Raw genomic sequence first — 24,506 nt, forward strand, 5'->3', positions numbered from 1 at the left:
CGTGCACTCAATACATGCCTGCCAAGTTTCTTCGGTCAACCCTGTCATGGTGGTATATTGTTGATCCTCAGTTCAATCAAGAGAGCTTATGTTTTGCTAAATCAATAGCTCATGACCTAGCAGTTCATTCCTGCAGCTCTTGCAGCTGACAGTGATCCTGGCTTCCTGATCCTAAGGTTCATCTCCTCTCAAAACATTCTTAAACTTAAACTTATGCTTGTGAACAGCTCTTAATGTTGTATAAATGAGCACACTGGAAGGAAAAGTCCTGCATTTTTTTTCCTCAAACAACGGACCCTCTCCATGATGAGTTTTAACGATACGAAAGGTTTTTCGGCACCTTACCATGTATTTGTATGTATTTGTATCACTCAAACTTGAACATTTGACCTAATATTTTGTGATATCTATATGTACAGTCTGTTCAAAAGCTTCTCTTGATATAAAAAACAAAAGTTTATCTCTTGAGGTGATTTGTTGCAAAATGTAACCTGGTGGTATTTCTTCACCAGTGTTACTTGTGACATAGTGAGTGATATGTAACAAATCTGTGATACATACATATCACTTACCTATTCTGTGTTGTTTGAGCTGCTGTTAGAGTTCTGGACAGGTTATTAGGAGTGAGCTTATACATTTTATAACCTGTAGTTGGCTGATGGCTAAACACTGTAGGTAAGGGGCAGGTGCCAACCCTTATATTTGTTTTTTGTGTGTAAATAACAAACAAATAAGTGATTACACAGGATTTCATTTTAGTTATTTTTAATGGTTTCCTTTCTTTAGTACTGTCCATAGTCCAGACTCCTCATGCCCAACACTGAACTACTTTCTCTCTAGCATATGCATATTATAAACACTGAAAAGATGGTTTGGTGTAAATTTTGTGGTATTTTCAATTTTGTGTTAAAATAAATAGGGTGAGTTACATTTCTACTGTCACCTCTTGACTTGCTTCCTTTCTGAATTATCCAATATTATCAGCCCCGTTTAGACCTAGACCTACCAATGGGTCATAACATTTGGGGGATCTTCCAGAATATAAACCAAATCCCTGGATGGATGTGAGAGGGGAGTAAATTTTGGAAAGGTTTGGTTTTGGCTCCTTGGCGCTTTTTGATCGTGATCCTCTCAACAGTGCTGCTGTGGATACATTGTCCGTACTGTTACTATGAATCACTATGAGGTTTGAAGCACAGACATGCTTAACCACACCTTCACTCAAGTTAATTGTGATTCTTAGAAAGGACGATTTGGTCACATGAAGTGTGCACTTTGATCTCTTGATTTCTCACCAGCTGATCAAAAGCAAAATTAGACTTTTTTTGATTAGCTAGTTGAGGTGGATATATTTCAGCCTACTTTTGGCACAGTAGCCACAAGTGACTAAAATATCACTACCAAATCATGCATGCACTTTCTGCACATCATGTTACTTATATATATATATATATATATATATATATATAGTCCTATCTCTTGCCAAACTTACTGAAACCCAAATAGCAATCTTCTTTGTTGTTTACAGTTGACACAAAACTGTTACACCAGTGTCAGAAACCCCTTCAGACATATCAGACAGCCACAAGAACCATTAGGCATGTAAAACGCATGGTTTATAGTCTGGTAAATCTAACAGTGGTAACTACAATAATAATAGTAACAAAACATCCTGGCAGTTTGCAAACTGAACATGTTATTCATTGTGAGATAATCATCTTTACTGCACACTTCCATTTGCCAACAGACTTCGATATAAATTCCACTGACTCCTACTTGTCACGGTACGGCCCCTCCTCCCAAGTTTCTCCCCGTGTTTGTGTGTGTGTGTGTGTGTGTGTGTGTGTGTGTGTGTGTGGCCACGCCCCCCATGTGTCACACCTGTTTGTAATTGCTTGTCATTTATGTGTGTGTATATAAACTCATATGGCGCTGTCGTCGGTGTTTGATGTTACGTTAGCGGCTTTGTTACGGAGTATTTGTGAATAAACGTATGTGTTTGTTTAACGTGCCTGGTCCCCGCATCCTGCTTAGCCTCCACTCGTTACAGAAACACCGACCGACGAAGGATGGCTGGGAAAGGTAAGAAGGGAAGTAAACGCATCCTACAGCCTTTGCAGCCCCCCGTGTTCTGGGGCACCCTCCTGACTCCCTCAATAGGGGAGTGTGGTCTAGTTGTGGAAGCGGGGGAGTCGTGCAGAACCACGTGTGGCTAGCAGGACTGGTATAATGACTTCTAGTCTTCGGAGTTGGACTCCTCCCGTCCCGCGGAGAGACCTTCGCTCATCCTTCCCTCGTTCAATGGGCCCACAACGGGGGAAGAACCCACAGGATTGGGGTGAGGGGGCCCTCTGTGTATGGTTTGGGGTCGGACTCTGAGTCCTACGGAGACCAGCCGGACTACGATTACCGGCACTCGGAAGTGGATTCTGCTGGGTCCTACGACCCCTACTTGGACTTTCCTGGGGGATATGCCGAGTATGGAGAGAGAGAGCGAGAGAGGAGTACAGCTACGTCAGTCTGCGGTCGGACTTGGGGTCCGATTTTGGGAAGGATCCACCGATGGAAGTGGAGGAGGTCCTCCATAGGGATCCTCTCGCGGACAGTGACGTTCTCTGTCGTCTCCGGGATCGGCGAGCCTCCGGCACGCAAGACGCCGCCCAAGCAAGCCAGCACGCGCAAAACGCCTAGAGGCGATCTCGTCCGAGGCGGAGACTCCCTCTACCAGGGCATACAATCCCGGAACTCGTGCGCTTGTACCTAAGCCTTGTAGAGGAAAGGGGGAGGCGACACCAGTGCCCACCCCAGAGACTGGCAAAGTAACTGCTGCGCCTCCTGAAATGCGTGCGCGGAACGCACTTCTCTCCCCCCCCCCAATCGGTGAGGGGCGATCCCCCAGAGACGGGTAGGACTCAAGCCCCGCCGACGACTGGGGTACGCACTGGAGTTCCTGCCGGCTTGCCTGGACTCCACCGGTGGAGTCGGTGGACTCCATCGGTGATGTGTCCGTCCTAGTCGCTCTGTGACTGTACTTCAGTGTGTGCGTTCCTGTCTGTCCTGGTCCCTGTCCCCCCCCCCCGGTCCCTTGTCGGGATGCCTGGTCCTTGGGCTTCGCATTTGGCGTTGGCTTCGGGATCGTTGCCCGATAGGCTGTCGCGCCCTTGAAGGAGGGGGCTCTGTCACGGTACGGCTCCTCCTCCCAAGTCTCCCCGTGTCTGTGTTCATCCGTGTGGCCACGCCCCCATGCCACGTGTGTAACGTGCCTTGTCCCTGCAACCTCCTTAGCCTCCACTCGTTACACTACTTAACTGCAAGTGAATTGATACTTGGTTTGTGCTGGATACAAGTTGAGTAATATTTAACATGTATCCCCATTCTCATGTCACCTGTTGTGGTTTTAAAGGCAGTTCTTAAAAGGTTCTCCATAACCTCTGGTATTACTGGGGTATAAACTAAAGTGACATTGCAGGTCCAGCACCTTTTTAGTCTCATTTCTTATTCTAAAAATTTGTCAGACAACTAAGTCAGACCATGGCTTTAAAAATGGGTTCACACCTGAAAATACCCATGTCACCTACTGGAATGCTAATTGGTAATTTCAAACAACTGGAAGTGGACAAGCAAATTTTCCCCCCATGAACTGTGAAGGGATGCATAAGTGTATAGGATTTGGTTACAGTCTTGCCTCACTAAGTCTTCACAACTACAATTAGATGCCACCTCTAACAAATTATTTAAAATCAGCTTTTATTGGGCTACATATGCAAGTGCTTACATAGTGAAAGTTCCATTACAGAACTATGGCTTAAGGGTCTGAGACAGACTTTTTCATGGTAGTTCTGTTATGGTAGATTTGTACTGGTGGATCTTTTCATGGAGGCTCTAATGTTGGATGTTTTCATGGTAGTTCTGTAATGGATCTATACGGGTGGATCTTTTTGTGGTGGCTCTCTAATGGTGGATATTTTCATGCTGTATCTGCAATGCTGTCATGTTTGTCATACAAAGGCTTTGGGAATCATGGTCTCCATCAAATGCTAAATTGTAGATCGAAACTCCCAGGAGCATATAACGGAGTTCATACTGTGTTTTAGCAGGACATGGAATACTGCAATATTGACACATCTAATGAATTAAATATTTTTCAAGGCTCTGTTAGAATATATGCCATAGTTTGTGTTTTTTAAAAGAATGGAAAGGCACTGCTTTGAAATGAGAGAAATGGCAAAAGGAATAAGGTGTGTGACATGTCAAACATTCCTTTTATCCTGCTCAGTTTTATGAGCACTTCACACACTGGACCACCTCAAATGCCTGAGGCCTAGCCTATGGCTTATCAGCTTACTCAAATTCAAATGTGTACAAAAACATTGCCTAGTGTCGAGGCCTAAAGACAACACAAACCTAGATTCAGTTTTGAATATTTTAGCTGAACTTCAAGGATGGGCATTTTCCCCATAGAATCCAAATGGAAAGAAATTGTCATTTTAAGGGAAGTTCTTTATACTGCTCTCAATCTAGTTGAAGGACATGAAAATATTGTGCAGTTCACATGAAATTCTATACATGTCCTTTTGGAAGGCATCCAAAAATAGAACATCCTGGCTCAGTCATAGATAATTGCTAATCAGACCATTTCCACTCTTTTTTTTTTTTTTTTTTTTTTTTTTTTTTTTTTTCCTCCCTTCGGAAATTTGCACTTGGTTTGGAAGCACTGGATATCCGGAATAGCTGGCATGTGCAAAGGCATCAGAAGGTTTTGCTGTGTGATGAGGCTCTGGCAGTGGAGGCAGCATGAGTGAATTCCAAAGGAATGAAATGTAACATCGAACAGAGGGAGGTCAAAGGGAGTGGAGACTGGAGTGGAAAGAGCAGTGTGGTGTTGAGCCAGCCTGACTGCCGCGTGGTGTGCCTCAAGCTCAGCAAAGATTGGCAAGTAGGTGGGGGAAGAACAGTGGGAGGGCGGTGAGCGGTATACAGGAAAAGGGAGAGAGATGGGGAGGGGGCTAATTGTGAAAGATGCTATTTCTGGACAAGGGTTTCAGTGTAGTTATTGGAAATTTAGTATTATTAAATGCTGACTCATGCAGTCCATTGGTTTTTAGCTATACAAAGGCAAATGTCATGAATGCACTCCATTAGAATAAAAAAAAAAATCATATTGCTCCATTCTGTGCATTGAAAAAGGTGTACTTTTAAGGTGTCCATCATAATTATGCTGATTATGATTTTTATAAGGTAGCAAGTAAGGAAATACTATACCATACACTAATAAAACAGATCACATCACAGTCTCAAATACTTCACATAATATTGAGGCTGTAGATACTATCTTGTTTTTCTCATTCATTGATTTTGCTTATAAGAAGAATTGCTTCAAAATTGCTTCACGTTTTGACCATGTTTTTCTGTCTGTTGGAATTCAGTCCCTGAAGTGAATGCAGACTATAGGGTTTCTTAAAGCAATGATTGTTTAAAACGAACCTGATGTCCATTCATTCAAATGGCTGAGTCTATTATCTTAAGAAATGGGGTCAGCTCTTCCACACAGGAAAAAGGTGGTGGGTAGGGGGTGTGGGTGGTATAATGCAGTGCTCAAGATTAACTAATTAAAGAACTGAAAGAGAATATTAATCACCATTCCAGTGCCTGTCCTGTTCCAGAAAATCCACAAAATTATGCTTGATTCCTTAGCTTTTTCTACCATAATGTTGGCTCATTGTGGTTAGTCTGGATGCATATAGTGTTTAAGTAACCAGACAGCAACACATTTTGGTATTATGACAGTTAATCTGTTTATTGGTACATCCTTAGCCAGCAGAGGTCAGCAAACACAAAAAATCTATTTAACATCACATGGCTGGTTCAAGCAAGGAATAGCAACGTCAAAGGCTTGAAGGCAATGTTGTTATTATTATTTTTTTTTTCTCCAGTGGCATCTTGAGTGTTCAATTTTACGTTAAAGAGCTTTGAATGTTTGTACCTCTAGAATTATAAATGAATTTCAAACCTACATCACAGTCTATTATTTGGATTCTAGGCGATGTTGCTTCAGGGGATGGAGATGCGTTGAAAACAAAACCTTAAGCTTCCCTCCAAAAACAACTTAAAATTTAGCCTCCAGAGCTATTTATATCACCATCCCCACTCAGACAAAACACCCAAGTACAAATCTAACCCTCATCTGCTGATCTGATGACAGAACTGAACTTAAGGGCACATCCTGTACAGCTGATGTGCAATTCTTCTAATCCAAAAGCATTATTAGGCTTTGTCTTTGCACAAGTTGCCTGATAACCTTCCGCTTAACAGAACTGATTTGTAAGCAGTGGTTTCGATAGAAACAAAGCAATGGCAACATTTCCTCTATAAATTGTATAAGAGACACTAAGTAAATAGAGGAAGAAAGTTATGGGGTTGTTTGGTTCTTCAGCACAGGAATAAAAGAAAAGTATTTCCATGTTTAGATAAGTATTATGAATTGGTTAATAAAACACCATAATTTGATTGTAGGCCAATCGCTGGTGTTATTGAAGCACAAGTAGAAGGCTGTAGATCCTTGTTTGGGGCCAGTTTGTATCTGCTTTTTTTGCAAGCTGTATTCTGCACTAACCTGCCTCTTTTATTTATTCCTTCTAAGGAATTTCTCCTTCAGTCTTGCATAAGGCTCAGGTGGCCTATTTTTTTACTGAATAAAAAGACCTCAAAGAAATGGCACGATTGTCTGAAGAGTGAATTTAAACTCAATTATGCAAAAAACCAAAACATAACAAAGCAATTTTAACTGGGAGAGACAAGTGATTATTTTACTGCTGGAAGATGGGCTAGGAAACAAAAGTTTGGGGTTGTGCATTAAGGGAAGTCTGTACTTGCTTGGTTTTTGGTTGTTTATTAAATCAAAGGCAGGATGTCAGTCATGGTATTTTATATAAATTAAATACATTAAAGAAAGGTGTACACAGCTTCTGTGAAAATATATTCCACTTGTAAATAAGAATTCTACATGTGTAAATCTGTCTCAAAATGTAGAGTGCACACATTTTTAGTTGCTAGTTACAAATGAATAAAAACAAGATGGTTATAATTTACAATATGACAAAAGTTTAAAAAGCTATCAGACTGTCAGTCCATACCATGCTGTAGAACCCCTGTCAGATATGTCATAAATGTTTTTTAAAAAAAGGAAAAGTGCCATCAGTTTGTAAATCACTTGCAAGAGTCCTTTCTGAAAGATCTTGACGATGAATTCTACCCATCAGTCCCAAATTATCAAACTTTTACCCAGATCTTGATAAATAACCAGACTTTATAGAATAGATATTCTTAGACCTTGATAGGATGACCCCCCCCCCCCCCCCAAAAAAAAACAAGCAAAAAACTAGAATAGCATAAAATGTTTAAAATGGTCCTGAAAAAAAATGCATAGCAAATTTGACACAATGTATAAACTAGACATTGTTCACAATTAAATCATTAGAAATACCTAAGTGAATTGTAATGCATGCCTAAAAAAAAAAATAAAATTAGATGGGTTACCTTTCAAGAATAGAAATATGATTTTGTTAACAGAATTTCATCATCTGTGGTATCTGTTTTTCTGTTCTGATATGCTGCATTCTAGCTGTAGTCACAACACTCTTTAAGATAGCAAACCTAGTAGCTTTCTTGGTAATTCATATTAGTTTTGTGACCTGCCACTGGTTTCTATGAAGAAGTAGTTATCTTTATTCCTCTAGGCTAATGTTAGTCTGGTTTTGTAATAAGTCACTAGAATTACAACTTTGAGAACTACTCTTCCTGTTGAGCCTATGGTGGGTTTGTCTTCCTCCCCCTGAGGATACCTATTGCAATCTGTGAGCTCTCCAGTGTACTGGATGACCCTGCCCACCCCTTACACAGATTTGTTGTCTGCCATGCATCTGGCAGAGGATGCCACTGCATCTTGTACAGTTTTGCCAGACATTGTAACAGCTTCTTACTGCAAGCTGTCAAGATCCTCAACGCATGCCCCCACCACATGCCTCTCAACTTAACAAACTCAGTTTAAACACTCCCTCATTGCGCTCGTCAATTCATCACACAGCAAGGTCTTTTTTGGAATGTCTGCATTTATCACTCAGTGACTGCTGTTGCTCTTACATAGTCAGTTATGTTGCTGCTTATGATGACTTGCCTGTGACATGCAGTATGCTATCATATAGTTTACCATCATCGCGTTTAATTTGTAAAGTCAATTTTTTGGGTCCGTTTACAGTTTTGCCTTGTGTAATGTTTTCTTTTCTACTGGCAGTCTCCTGCATATTTATTGTATTGCTCCCCATCTTAGAATTTGTAAGAGGGAATGTGGATTTGCAGTAAGCTATTCTGCATCTTAGAATTTGAAAGGAGGAAATGGATGTTTGCAATAGACTGCATATGTAGAGCTGTTCCTGGAGAAATAACCTCCTGCAGAATTAAGATCCTGTGCCAATTTAATGATGCATGAGAAGAAGCCAATATCTGATTCATGAGATGACACATGAAAGGCTAATAACACCTTACTCTCTCTTTTAAGTGTGTTAGTTAGTGGTTAGTAGGCTAACGTTACATTGCCAAAAATGCCAGTATGAATGAGTTTGTTCTCTATTGTCTGAATAGCCTCAAAATCTACCAGATGCCAACCCTTTTTCATTTATCAATCAACAATGTCTAATTTACTCTTCCATTGTCTTCTCTTGGCTGCTGTTGTCTCCAAAAAACAAATAAGCAAGGATGTACAAGAAGTGTGAAAAATGTCATTTTGTGGGTTAAAGACCAGGTTGAATATCATTCTAAAATATTTGTTTATTTAATTAATACTGGGCAAGCAAATTGTCAGTTAGCTTGCACAATTGCATCCAATTGAATCATTATATAGCAAATTACTGGACACAATAACGATAATTGTTATTGTGTATTGTCTGTATGTGTGATCAAACATTCATCATAATCTTGTTGATAACCCTAACAGGTGATTATCCCTTACCTTAAATCTTTTTGTTCCTTTCTTCTTGGAAAGTTTCACATTCTCATTTATTATGGATCAATCTATCAATGGTGGTTTTTAAAATAGCTTTTTTTTTTAATGATAGCTTTTTTTCTCCTGGTGGTTGAAGTTTTCCAGTGATTGTTCTATTCAGAATGGATTCTCCTTGAGGTAATGATCAGCTGATCGATGGTGAAGGATTGAGGTTATATGGGAAACTGGAGAACAAAGGACTCCAACCTAGAATCATGCACTATGTGGGGGAATAAAAGGACTGCATAAGCTGCTACTAAGCCTTTCTTCTAACTTGTACATCCTGCTCTTGCTATATTTATAGAACACAACATGTACATCATAAGCATGTCTTTTTTACAACTCTGGTTCAAATGCAATAAAATGAGGTATGCTCAAAGTGTTTTATTGGTAAACATATACAGAGGCATTTTCACACCACATGATCTACCCATCCCAGGTTGCTTTGCTCTCCTTTACTGAATGTGTTTCTGGAAAACAAAATGCAAATTCTCATTACCTTTGGCTGTATGTGTGTATTGGTGTGTTTGTGAGTGGGTGGGTGTGTGTGTGTGTAACATATTTACCTAATAACAGGCTTTGGCAGCTGTGTAATTTCTTCTGATTTACTCTTGACCTATAACGACGACTCCTTTCACTTTCTGCCTACACCCTCCCCCCACACCTCAAGCCCACAACCCATATATTAAATGTCCAAAAAAAACTGAACTGAAGCCAGTGTCTAAGGTGTCAGTTTAGCTGGTTGATAGCCACATCAGAAGCTGGCCTCTATGATAATGTTGTCTCTCTCTAGGGGCCATTCTGTCACGTGCGATAAGGGCCAAACCGGAGCAGCATACGTACTGGCCTCTGACAGAATGAGAGAATTATGCGCCAGCAATTAGAGGGTTCCAGTACATAATGCAAAATGCCAGAGACAAAACGGACTGAAAAAAAAGAGCAGATGAGGGAGGATGTACAGAGACCACAGCTTGAATGTTTTATATAGATGCAGCACAAAGCACAGAAAACAAACATGGAATCTCTAGATTTCATGATTTTATCATATAATTTAATTAGGTTCATGTAATCATCTCTTGTCTTTCTTTTCTTTTCTTTTTTTCATAATTAGTTTATCACCTTCTTCTAACCATAAGCCACAACTACACAACATGTATACGTAGACTGGCTGGAGGGGCTATTGGCAATATGGTTACATAACAAGAAGAATACATAAACATACAAATACCACGAAAAAGACTGCCAATGCAGGCAGACACGCAGTTGTTAAAATATTTACACAATGGTTCTTAGAGGGATTCCCTCATAATTGAACATTAAAAAAAAACAACAACTGAGCACCCAACACACAGAGCCTGTGTACACCCTGAATTACTTTGCGTTTTTGATGATCGAATCCCTTGACCGCATGAAAAACCAGGTGTAAACACACTCAAGACGCATTATGATCGGATCACTCAAACTACATGTCAGAGACGGATCCTGACCGCGTTTAACACAAATGTATAGGTAAATCGTCTTCTGTGCCTGCATACATTTATGCAAACGTAAATGCGTTTGCTGGCTGACTGCACTTTGAGCTTTTGCCAAACAAAGGCTGACAATGATTTTTAACTGACAACTAAGTATTAAGCTAGCTAGTCTAACTAATGGTAAACATCAATCGCAACAGCGTTTTTTATTTTATTTTATTTTATCGATAACACCAGTAGCTCACGCTAGACAGGGTTAGTTAATTTGCCAGTTTCAAATAATTTTAAGTCCATTTGTTGTCTGTGGAACAACTAGACGTCTCTGCCTAATGTAAACAGTTTCTGCCTGTATTTAACATATTTGAAAGTCAAATTTGAAAGTAAATCCAGATGTGAAACACGTTCCTGCAAAGTATAAACAGGCTAATACTTTATTCAATGAGGACTTCTAGAAATAATTTAATTAAGATGAAGACATTTTTTTGAAAGGCTTCAAGTGTGATAGTTCATCAAGCAAGGTATTGTACGATTTTGTGTTTGACAACATTGTTTGGGGGCAATAGTTCATGCACACAGCATTTGCTCGGTTCCATGAAATGTTTAGGACAGAGATGTCACCGAATCACCAGATGGCAAAATGATGGTTTATGGCTAGTACTAAGCTAACACATTGATTGCTCACAGCAACAATAACCTTGCAAGGAAAAACAAATGAGGTCTCACTGAAATGCAGGAAAGCAGGAAGCTTTCCTGTCTAAATCATAACAAATTCTACAATTAAAAATATTTTGCTCCTCATGTTCTGTGTGAAGTGCATAATACTAAATAAACTTCATTTTAAAATATGAACAAATGGCCTTATTGTTAATTTGCCATGAGGTTTTGAAGCATAACAAGCCCAGCTGAAATGTAACAATCACCCTTTCTGCCTAAAAATGTGTGGGACAGATGTGTTTGTACACCAGATATGTGTTTGTGTATGCACACCAAATATTTATTGTATGCCTAAGTATAATGGCTACTCATTATGTGGAATAGGATAATCAGCACTAACCTTATATCTCATAATTATTCTCTGCAAAAATCAATGGAAAGGCAATATGTGCTTGTGCTAATGATAAAAGAGAACAGGGCAAGTGACGAACGGTTCAACTAATGATTTAATAGATCTTGAGTCACACTGAAACTGCTGGGCACAGCAAATGCACCGGACCCATATTTGCTTTAAAAACATGCTGTGATGATGACAAAAACAAAACAACATTCTTTGTCTTCTGATAAACCTAACAAAAGATACACTTTGAGCCAGTATTCCGGACATGTATTAAGCCATGTGTTGGACTTCTGTTGTTGAACTGCAGCTGTCTTGATGAAGCAGAAGTGTAAACACTTTTGTAGTGTTAACTTGGGCTTAATTTGGGTCTAGGAGACTGACCCTTCGTCTTCTGCTGTAGGTCACCTCATTCAACTAGAAAACTTTAAATCGGCACAGTCTGGTATGTTCTGTTGCATACAGAGCAGTAAATAGATTTTGATTGTAACCTATATTCAGTATAAAGGATTCCTCAGGTTTATTACAAATATATAATATGGTACAGACAAGATAATCTAAATTAGACATATTAAGATAGATTAAACTACATATGTTTAAAACATCATCCACTGAAAGGATCTTAATGTAGTTCTAGCATGTAATGAAAATTACCATAAGAATATCAAAATACATGCATACTGTAGGCATTGCTTCATTCATTTTTAACCATGCAATGTTATGAAAAAGATTTTGTAGTAAAGTATCTCATATTTGTTTATCCAACTCCATGTAGCTTGTGGGGTGTATGCACTCTAATCTTGAAGTGCTTCACTTCTCCACTGACACTCTCTCTTGCTCAAGTGTGAAATGTTATTAATCTGCAGCACATTCCACAGAGGAATAAGAGAATAATGTAACAGAAGCAGACTATATGCAATTAATTCACTTCTGAAAGCTTCTCTGAAAGCTTGTGGCACCCCATGAAGTTTTAGGAAATGGATACTTGATTTACTTTGAATTATTTAAATAAATACACAAGCTGTCTGCTTTTATTAGTCAACACACTTGTCAATCATATGAGGTACACATTACACGTATTGTAGTCCTTTTCAAGTTAACCTTTAAATGTAGTTTTGCATTTGACAAACAATAGCTGGTTCAGAATGTTAGTGCTGTATTCAAAACCATAGACTGTAATTACAAACACTACTCAAAATGTTCTAAAAGCAAAACTACTACAGTTTTTACATAATGCATCTTGACTGCTGCTAAAACTTAAAATCTCTTCTCCGCCTCCCCTCTTGCAGTGAAACCTCTGAGAGAAACAGCCCTGGGTAACAAGCATCTTACTGTTGGCTGGGCGTGGATGGCTACCATAAGAGACAGGCCTGCATCTTCAGCTTCTCTTTCTAGCTCCAGGCACAAGGCTGCACTCCCTGAAAGGTTAATGCATCGGGCACCTTTTACCACTTACTGTAACCTGACTTAACATGAAAACCTGTTGAGATTTCCCAAACCTTACTTTTATCTTTTTATAACTCCATAATTCTAATTCTTACTGGCATTACAGCATGGTCTTATTTACCATGTATCATGTAAACAACAAATTCAGTCAACACACATTTTATAATGCTTCAATGTTTAGAACTTTTATAAACTTAATTACAAGCCTGCATAAGGAGAAAACAGATAAAATAGTACTGTACCAGCCATTTTGTAGTGACCTTTGTACACACTGACTTTCTGTAGCCTCCAGGGACATGAGATGGCCAATAAACATGGGCTAGCATTTACAAAATAACCTTTTCCCTTATGTATGAATCTCAAGCCATCATCTAACTATCTACAGATTGGTCATTACATTATGGAATTTGCAAACTTGGAGAGTGTGAAAAGGCTGTTAGACTGTAACAAAGGCCTACACACAAAAAACAAAAACCTGACCCTGCATACTTCTCAATACATACCTAGTGTACTTGACATCAGTTTAATTAAGTTAGTCTACATTTGACATTAAGCCAAGCTAGCATAACTGCATAACCCATTACATTTCACAGAATTTTACTGATTAAAAAAAGCTTACCATATTTCTCTTCATGCTTTTGGAAACCTAACTTTTTTATCAACATCCTCAGTTTGATAGTTAATGTGCTTTCTTGGCAGAATTGGGCTGTAAATAGCCTATAGTTGTGACGCTGGCGGCACAGATGAAGCAAGAGGCAAGCACGAGCTGAAGTGTTCTTTATTTTCCATTCTAACAATAACGAACGAAAACGCAAACAAAAGATGCTGGTAGCAGTGTGATACGAAGTTAGTCCCACGGCAGTAGTCCATCAATGTGCAGCATCCTCTCTCGGGACCTGCAGGATTAAATAGTGGAGTTATGTTAGAACAGGTGAAATGCATTAATATGTTGAACAGAACAGAAGTACTGCCCTCTCAGGAGTGGTTGTGTCCTTCCTGGCTGATGGCCAGCCAACCGTGACAATAGTAGTGGTCAGTAGCCTATATGTAGGACTAGCTATAGCCTATTTAGGACAAAAAGTGAAGTAATTAAATTTAAAATTCAAATTTATTTATATAGCACTTTTTACAACAGTTGTCACAAAGCAGCCTTACAAATAATCTGAGTCCAAGCCCCCAGTGAGCAAGCCAAGGGCGACAGTGGCAAGGAAAAACTTGGCAACGTGGCAGAACAGACGTATGGCCCCTCTCAGGAGTGGGTGTGTCCTTCCTGGCTGCTGGCCAGTCAACTGTGACAGACCCCCCCCAAAAAGACTCTGCCAGCCTCCTAGAGCGCAGCCTCCCCAGCCGCCGTGGAGTGGGTTTATGCAGGTGTTCTGTGGAAAGAGGCGACAAGGTCGGGGTCCAGTGCCTGAGAGGCCGATATCCAGGATCGCTCTTCCGGGCCATACCCCTCCCAATCTACCAGGTACTACAAGTTCCTACCTCTTCTTGAGTCCATCAGGGTCCTTACCCTGTACGCCGGGCCTCCTTCCACCTACAGGGGCGGTGGTGGGGAGCAGGATGACATGCCTTCCTCTGCAAGGGGACCCTCTACCACTGGCTTTAATGCCGATACATGGAATGCCCTTGATGCCCGACTGCTTCCTGGTAATCCGATTCAGTACATGACGTCGTTAATCCTCCCTGTGATGGTGTATGGACCTTCGTATTTCACCGCTAGTTTACCTGTTGGACCTGCTCTCCTGTCTTTAGTGGCTAAACATACCTTTTGCCCAAGTCCATACTGTGGAGTCTCTCCCCCTTTTTTATGTATGCGGCGATTGCCTTGTGCAGTCGCTGGTGTATCTCCTCCCGTATCCGTTCATTGTGTCTGCATCACTCCGCTACTGCCGGTTGGTCTGAGACAGGGGGGTTCCATGGGTAGAGAGGTGGTTGGTATCCTAAAACACACTCGAATGGGGTCAGCCCAGTGCCTGTGTGATGCAGGGAATTCTGCGCTTATTCAGCCCAGGCTAGGTAAGTGCTCCAAGTTTCTGGGTTTTGTTGACTGTATAAGCACAGACATTTATCCAATTCTTGGTTCTTCCTCTCCACCTGACCTTTAGCCTGTGGATGGTAGCCAGTCATTTGACAGTTTCCAAAGTAGTTCTTTCCATACCCTAGAAAGTGTCAGAAACATCCCTCAGTAAACCAAACTGTCGGAAGATATGATGGAATAGTAAATCTGCCATCTCCAGCGCTGTGGGTAGACCTAGTAATGGAAAATAACCTTACCATTTTTGAAATATGATCTACTAGTTAGGATCACCGTATTGCCCTCGGATACAGGTAGATCAGTGATGAAATCTACAGCGAGGTGAGACCTCGGTCTAAGGGGGCTAGGTAGAGGGAGCATCTTATCAGCGAGTGGAGTGTGCGGTGTCTTGCTATGGGTGCACTCCGAACAAAAAGACACGTACCTCACCACCTGGCCATGAATAACGTGCGCTCAAGCGTTGTGCCATACGCGTGGATCGTGGGTGGCCTGTTCCCATCGACGTATGAACCCTTGCCATGAGGGGACCACAATGTGTGGGTGGCCCGTAAAGGCGGTTAGGTGGACAGTGTGGATATGGGTTAGCAGCTTCTATTACTCAGTCCATCTCCCAGCTCAGAGATGCCAGGAAGCAGGAGGGGAAGAACAGGCTCTGAACAAGTAGTTTGGGCTTCCGCATTGTATTGACGAGATAGGAACATCTGGGCGAATGCACTCTCCTGGTCTATAGGTTACGCTAAAGTTGAACCTAGAAAAAGAAAGTGACTACTGTGCTTGTCTGGCATTCAGTCTTTTCGAGGTCTGTAGATATTCCAAGTTCTTGTGATCTGTGATTATTTTAAAGGGATGCCAAGACCCCTCTAGCCAGTGTCTCCACTCCTTGAAAGAGTTTCATGGCTAATAGTTCGCAGTCTCCAACCCCATAATTTCTTTCTGCAGGACTTAACTTTCTGGAAAAGTAGGCTATGGGGTACAGTTTACCCCCTTTCTCCTTGTGCTGAGACAGCACCGCTCCCACATTGGATGCGTCTACCTCCACCACAAAAGCCTTCATGGGGTCTGGCTGTTGCAGTACAGGTGCGGTGGCAAACGTGGTTTTTAACTCCTTGAATGACCTCTCCGCATCAAGGTTCCAACTCAAACATTCTCACCCTTTAGCATGTCTGTGAGTGGTTGTGCGATTGTGCTAAAAGATCTAATGAAGCAGCAAACCCTAAGAAGCGCTGCAGAGCCCTATGTGTGGTTGAGCGGGTTTGTTCCATTGGGTACCAGCAGCTAGCGTTCGAAACTCCATAGCGTATTCGGTAGCTGGTTTTAATCCTTGCTTCAGGCGTAGCAAGGCTTGTCCACAAAGTTTGTACTGACGAGGGTGGTGAAACACCGATCTTATTCCTCTACAAAACTGCTGCAGTCATCAAAGGTGATGAATTCACCTCTAATGCTGTGCCCCAGAGGCATGCTTTTCCTGTGAGCCAGGAGATCACGAATGCCAACTTAGCGTGATCCAGCATGCAGGGTTGATATCCGAAAAAGAGCTCACATTGTACGATAAAGCCCTCACATCCTTCGGGGTCTCCTCCGCAAGTTTCAGGAGTGGCGATTACACCTCATATCCCTTCCTGGATAGGCAAGGTAACTGGAGAGGTTGCTCACTGATTGTGGCCAAGCGATTCACGCATTGACCAAGGCTTTGCACCATTGAACATATCTCTCCCATCTCCTGTTTCTGATGCTCCAGTGCCACCATCTGGGTAGCCAGCAGGTGAGTCCAATCAGGGCTGATTGCATCGCTTCCGGGTGGCTGCACATTCTGTGACGCTGGTGGCACAGATGAAACGAGAGGCAAGTCTGAGCTGAAGTGTTCTTTATTTTTCATTCTGACAATAACGAATGAAAATCCTCAAACAACAAAAGATGCTGGTAGCAGTGCGATACGCAGCTAGCCCCATGGCAGTAGTCCGTCAATGTTCAGCATCCTGTCTCGGGACCTGCAGGATTAAATAGTGGAGTCATGTTAGAACAGGTGTAATGCATTCATATATTGGTTATTGGTGATTGACATGTCCTTCCTGGCTGATGGCCAGCCAACCATGACAATAGTAGTGGTCGGTAGCCTATATGTAGGACTAGCTATATCCTATTTAGGACGAAAAGTGAAGTAATTAAATTTAAAATTAAAATTAATTTATATAGCACTTTTTACAACAGTTGTCACAAAGCAGCCTTACAAATAATCTGAGTCCAAGCCCCCAGTGAGCAAGCCAAGGGCGACAGTGGCAAGGAAAAACTCCCTACAGCATAAGGAAGAAACCTTGAGAGGAACCAAGACTCAAAGGGGGTGTCCATCCTCCTCTGGCCAGTGTCTGTTATTCATGTTTTAAAAATGTACAGTATTACAGAATATAGGTAGTGCATGTTAATTTTGGACAATCATTAGAATACTTAATTTATAAAACATTAAAACGTACACCATAAATGCCTTTTAATAACCATTTCATAATAGTGCATTACAATGAATTGCATAAATTATGCTATTTACATAATTATGTCTAACTCAAGCACTAATCATAATTTTGTACTGATTCTTGTAAGTCTGACCAAACTGAACTTTATGTAGCATCTACCTAAGTATACTTATTTAAGAATGTCACCGTATTTCTAACAACCTAACATTTTAACCAAATAAATGTGACACATTCACACTAGTGTTAGTAAATACAAACTTGACTGAATTTGGTGTAGCTGTGCTAGGATACCAGGCTACAGTAACCTATGATGCATATAAATATACAGTCACATTTCCTATTTATTCTTTATTTTTATTTTTTGCTATGAGAACTGGAGACACCTATATTCATGAACATGGCCCACTATAGGAAAGCTCACTAGTTTATTATTCCTTAGAGGAGCTGCACAACATTTTCACCATCATGTCAGACCTGACAGTGAAAATGGTATGTAGTATTAGATGTTTACTTTGTTTTGGCTTTGGAAAATTATTAAACATCCCTTAGAAGAGGATGGGTACAAACTGTTAATCTATGTAAAATATGCTGCTATATGGGTTTCAACACATACTGTACACAACACAGTCAAAAGCTTTATGTGGAATTCATTCTTCCCCAGGGGAAAATTAATTGATGGAATTCAATAAAAAATACGCTTCAAGAAACTGAATCAAGCCTCCAATACTATTGAAAAGGCAATGATTGACATGGTTAAAGTGATGGAACACTGCTGGGGCAAATGTATAACATATCACTGTTATTGCACTGTTCATTCTTTACTAAGCAAGTTAGCTAACTAGATAATGTTATATTTCACATAATCTGTCAATATTTATAAGGACAATGTTGAGACATTGTTGAAGGGTAAACAAGGTGAAATCTTTGGCAATAAACAGTCCTCAGTTGTACTGATAAATTACTAAGAAAGGATTCTGATTAAAATTACTGTGAAAGAGCAATACAAGATAGAAGATACTCAAAAATACAATCAGTAGGATGGGGTTTTTAATAAAGGATAAATCCAGATCCAAACTAAAATATCTAAAATAGCAAAGGTCAATAGGCAGAAGGAATGCAAATAAAACATATGAAGTAGGCACAAGAGTAAACATGAGAACAGTCCAAACTTACAAAGCCAGAGAGCAGTCCATGAGCAAACTAACCAGACAGTGAATAACCAGGATGTAAATCAGGTTGGTAACCAGAAAGACAGACAAAGACAATGCTTGAAAAAAACATAGCAATATTTTGCTAAGACTGAGTGTTAACAAACCCATTTAAATACACAGGCTCATAATGAGAAACAGGTGACAAGTTATTTAATAAACAGGAGAGGCAGATTTGATGAGAGTGTGGCAATTGTTGAAACTGTGTGAAGTGACAGATGAGCTGCTAATGGGTGTATACTGGGAAATGGAGTCAGGGCTAGGAATGATGACAGTGACTGTGGCCAACTATGACACTGGAAGAAAACTACTAAAAGTTAACTGAAAAAAATGTAGTCAAAATATACCCCACCATGCTACTACTACTAATATTACTACTACTAACCAGGGAAAATTTTAGGGGTTAGAATATCTTGCAGAATCCCCCACATCCTTTAACTTGACCTGGGACATGATTCTTACAGCATACCACTCCTGCATGTCATTGAGCTCAGTGTATCTGTACAACCTCCAGGTATCTCTATGCCACTATTTTAATGGTCTGGAAATGTTCTTGATGTGTTCGGTCCCTTTCTTCCACTGTCTGGGAATGAGCAGACACTTATCTACTGCTAAGCATTACTTACAAATGGTGGATAGGGTTGACAACCAAAAATCAGCTCATAATGGAATAATTTGTAGACTGATGAACAGTGATGCTATATGCAAAAAGCAACTGTGGAAGAAGTTGAGGCCATTTTCTGGGGGAAGCATACAAAGGAGATTGTGAAGGATGCAACTGAAGCATTCATGCTGTCCATTGCTGTCTCTTATCAACACCATAAATCTTGTACAAACCCGCCAAAAGTTCTCCCTCAAAGTTACAACCCTGATCTGTATGCAGGTTGTGGGGAACCCCAAACAGATAGAACCATATCTCTGTCAAAATGTGTGCCCCAGTTAAGGCTCTCTGATCCCTTGTGGAATACACTTGATTAAAGTTTTTAAAAAACATCAGTGATAGTGGACACTTTTTTTTTTTCTCTTGCATCAGAAGCAAATTCCCTGAAGGTGAAATCTAGGGCCAAGAAAAGAAGCCTTTAAATGTCCCAATGGTACTTTGACTTTAGGCCAAACTGCCTTACACAGCATTCACAGTTGTGGCACCACTTCTCAATATCTTATCTCATGTTGGGCCAATAATAAGAGTCCAACCAGGTTCACAGTGTGCTCAAACACCTGATGCCCATAGTTATCATGGAGAGCCTGAAGCACTTCTGGGGCTCTCAGTAGGGTAGACCTGTACAACACACTGTTAAGGTCTCAAATTTTCCTCTACTACCTCACCAGCTCCAGCATTGTAACCTAATCCCCTCTCTCTCCGTTATGCCACACTTGGGGGTTCTCCCCTGTGCCAATAATGCAAAAATGGCCCTAGCATTGGATCAGTTCTTTGTAATGCCTGAAGGTCCTAAGCAGAATGCATCAACCAGGAAACTTAATGGTACTTGAGGACAAATTGCACAGGGACCACTAACTTGCACATGACAGAACTCTCACTCCCAGGGCAACATCATCCATAGACTGGATCATGGGTATCAGACCAGATTGGCCAGAAAGGGTATCTGCATTCCAGTTCATGGCCATCAGACAATACTTGACCTCAAAGTCAAAGTGAGAGACCTATTGTTGTTCTACAGCTCCTAACATTGTTGTTCTACAGGCCCTAAGGGGGCTATCTGTATACTGTACACTATGAACTTAGCTGCCATTCGATAAACTTCTCTAAATTTACAAGTAATTCACTTTTAATAGCGGTATAACTTATTGTGCTCTGTTTGATGCAATCATCAGCTGGCAAAATCTACTGGTCTCTTCTTCCTCTCTGGTTGCTGGCACAGGATAGCTCCTAAACCTGTTAGACTTGCATCTATCTCCAAAATAAAAGGCCTGGTAAAATCTTCAAATACCAAGACATGGGAGCTAGTTACCTTCTCAAAGTGGTAAATGATGTCTCACAAACCTCCCATAGTTTCCAATGCCATAGCTTTCCTATTTTCTTCTGGCCTCGAGTCTTCTGGCCATTATGGAGGATACCCACTAGCTTTTGCAAGGGATCAGCATGCTTGACAAAGCCATCCACAAAATGTCAGTAATATGAGGCAAAGAAAGAACCTCAGAGCTTTCACAGTCCTTGGATGCTCCCACTCCCACAGACTTACTCTGGATCAATATTTATCTTCCTTCTGAGAGAAATAACATTTTTGCTACTTGAGTTTTAAATTTTGCTGCTGTAATCTCTTCCATACCATTTCCAACTGGTCTTTCTGTATGGTCCAGATGGGACTCAAAGGATTTTTTTCTTTGGAGGACTACTTTATTTTTATTAAGTACAAATAACAAATGAACAAAAATGTTAATCACAAATAATGGATGACTGAGGAATGTGGTTAGGTGACCAGTGAAGGTGTATATGTGTGTATATGTAGTAATGTGTCTAATTATGTGTATGTGGATGAATGTGCAGAAGTGTGTTTGTTAGTGTAATGTACACAAACAAAAAAGTAGACACACAAATAGACCAACAAGCAGACAAACAAATGATGTTGCTTTCACTGAAAAAAAACAAACATAAAAATATTGATTGTACCCACTGGAAAGCTCAAGAGTAAAAAAACAACTTTTCACCAGCCAGAGCATCCAAAGACTCCACTATTATTGACATTGGGAAAACGCCCTAGTCCTGAACAAAGGTAAAACAAACCGAAATACTAGTTAATTGAAACGATGCTAACGAGGAATTCAACTGAAGCGGATTGGACAATTCACCTAAACAATATCCCATGGGAGCCATACATCCTGAGTTTCAACATTAACAGGGCAAAGCACGAGACAACCGAACACCCCCTTGAAGTTCCTTAATAGCAGATGCAAATAAAGCAGACTGAAGAGCAGAATAGATAACGTAGAGTCTTAACAGTACTCCTGGTGCTCAGGTCTCCGCACCTTTGGGTATTAGTATTCCTGTTGTGCAGAATGACTAACTGCAGTATTCTGGCGTCTATTATGGGGTTTTCCTGTATTGTAGTGTAGTTCTTGTTTTCCTGTCCTTGTACTCATTTTACACAACTGTGCTATGTGATTACATTGTGTACAAATGCACCTTTGCATCAAATTGATGGGACTTGTATTGAGTACTATCACCTTTATCCAAACTGCTCAGCAAGGCCCAAGAATATTTTTTTAAAGGCAGCCTCAAGCTTGGCTTGCTGCATACAAAAAAGACTCTTTAGCCTCTGCCAGCTCATCACATTGTTGATGTACTGCCACCCTGCTACTAGATGAAGATCAGATGAAGAATCACAAAAAAAATCCCCTTCTACTGACTTGAGATGTTCACTATGGTTCTGTAAAAAGGACAAATCAGAGTTATTCCTAACAGCAAATTTAAGTTCTCTACCAAACATCCCACCCCTATGCTTTCAATAAACTGATCATGCAACAGTTTTTCTGAATCTGGAATATTTCTGGGATCTCTAGGCTTCAGCCTCTAGTAGATATAAAGCATGGGAATACTTCCTGATGGAATCCCCCTCCAATTGTCTACATTGGAAAGACTCTTTATGCAGACCTACATAAGACTGGGACCACCCATAAAGATCAAGCAAAATGTAAAATTCTCTCAAGGATATTTCTATCTGCTGCAGGATGGAATATAATTTCTTACTTAGCCTTAACATCTAAATGATCACATAAAATAGTGCCTGCTCCTCAAAGGACATGTGGTAGACTCACACTAATCTTGGAGCTTTTACCCAATCTTCACAATCTTAACAATGGATCAGTTATGTTATCAGAATACCTAGGACATTATTTTCTTACATAAATATAACATTCAGCTACATTAACACTTGCTGGGGGGGATGGGACAGATTTACTGTAGTCACATGGGCATTACCAGAACCCCCTATTTCACAGCATTATCAGCCTGCAGTTGTTGGACATTTTCAGTTAATCTCAACTGACTGTAACAGACAAAGAATGCGCAAAAAGGAAGGAAGCAAATGTGAGTCTCCAAATAAAGAGTTTAATGAAGCAAAGCTAAATATAAGCATGCATAAAAAGAAAGTCAATGTAACATTAATAACATTATACAGGAACAACATAATGAAATAACAACGCACATATTACCTCGCAAATGAGACTCAATATGCACCACAAGGGTGGGGCATGACACAAAACCAAAACATACAACATGAGCAGAAGAATAGCGCAACATAAACAAAAGGCCACATGGACACCACCACTGCCAGGTGGAGGCTGCTGGCAGGGAGGCACTGTCATACTGAACGTATGCAGTAGGCTCCTAAGACATGAGTATCAAAAACAGAACAGGCAAAACAAGGAAAAAGAAACTCCCAAAAATGAAAAAAACCCCCAAAAAAACCCAACACAATCACTCACACGTATGTAATACTAGTGGTGATTTAATTTGCCACAGCCACCGGAAATCAGTAATGCAGCTTGGTTGCACCTGTCACTTAGCTAGAATACAAAAATAATATTTCAATTACCAGCAGTTCTACTCTAAACTATAAGCCACATAGAGCATCTTAATAGCTACACTAAAACTGCATATAATGACAATTCCTATTACTATTGCCCATATTAATAGGAGGAAATATTAATGGTAGGAAATTTTAATATTGGTAACAAAGGCAAATACCTTTTCTTCCACAACAATACTGTACCACTAATGGGGAAAAATGGAACCACCAGATTGTTCAATTTTGTTTATGTTGGTAAAGCACCACACCTTGTACTGTCAAATAAGAGCTAATGACTGTGCTGTGGCTGTGAACCTAATAGCACTCCAGTGCTTTCATTAGTTACCAAATTAATCTCCTTAAATGTACAGTCTAACGTACAGTTTTACAGCTAGCTTCAAATCTTGCTGACTTGTTTATCTAGCTAGTTGAATTGATGCCAACATAGTAGCTATATTTTACACCTATGGATAATCATTGTCAGTTGTATTAGCTAATGCAGGTTAATAGCTAATTCATAGCTTAACTTCTATATTAGTAAATATCAATGTTCACCCAGCACATAAAACAAAAATGGAAAGGTTTAGAGACTTACCAATGGCCTTATCAATGGCCTGATCTAACTCTAAGTCAAGGATCACTCTAGGTTGGGGATTTTAGAAGCTTCTTCAACAAGCATTTTTGTAAAATTTCATAATAAAGTATGATAGCCAATTACACTTACTATTATTAAACAAGCTTCACAGATATTTCTGCTTCATTTTTTTTTATTGGGCTACCTAACATTCTGGGAATTTACCTTTCAGTAAGTAGACCTAGTTGACAGGGCTGTTATGGAAGGAAAGATAAGTGTGAAAAGTGGATATGAAGCAGATATCAAGCAAATCCAAATCTGTGACTCCAGGAGCATTGATAAGGAATAATATATATTATGAGGTCAATTTTATTTATTGGCATATTTACCCAGCATTTCAGGGACCTAACACTGATTTTCAACTGATTTTGTGTAAAGATTATAAGTAGCCTTTTGTATAATTATAAGTGCTTTGTAAAAACTATAACCACTTTAAACCTTTTCAACTTTTAGTTCATTACTGAAAGCAAACAATAATAACACGGCAAGAGCATGTAATAACCACATTCAGTCTACTAAAATGTATCCATGAGTCAAATTGTATAATTCTGTGTGATACCCTGGGATCTACTGGTCTATAAAAGGGGCCTAATATTACTTCAGTCTGATGCTATGGTCAGATGCAGTGT

General features: G+C 40.1%; 1 protein-coding gene across 1 annotated transcript in view; it reads left to right on the plus strand.

Moving 5' to 3' along the window:
- Positions 1 to 12,948: 12,948 nt before the first annotated feature.
- The window catches only part of slc6a1b (solute carrier family 6 member 1b), a 51,237-nt gene continuing 39,679 nt past the window's right edge, over positions 12,949 to 24,506 (plus strand). Inside the window, exon 1 of the mRNA XM_027020355.2 lies at positions 12,949 to 12,985. The gene's annotated coding sequence lies outside the window, so the exon portion shown is untranslated. The remainder of the gene's footprint in view (positions 12,986 to 24,506) is intronic.

Source organism: Electrophorus electricus, chromosome 20 (assembly GCF_013358815.1).
Source record: "Electrophorus electricus isolate fEleEle1 chromosome 20, fEleEle1.pri, whole genome shotgun sequence".
Lineage (NCBI taxonomy): Eukaryota > Metazoa > Chordata > Actinopteri > Gymnotiformes > Gymnotidae > Electrophorus > Electrophorus electricus.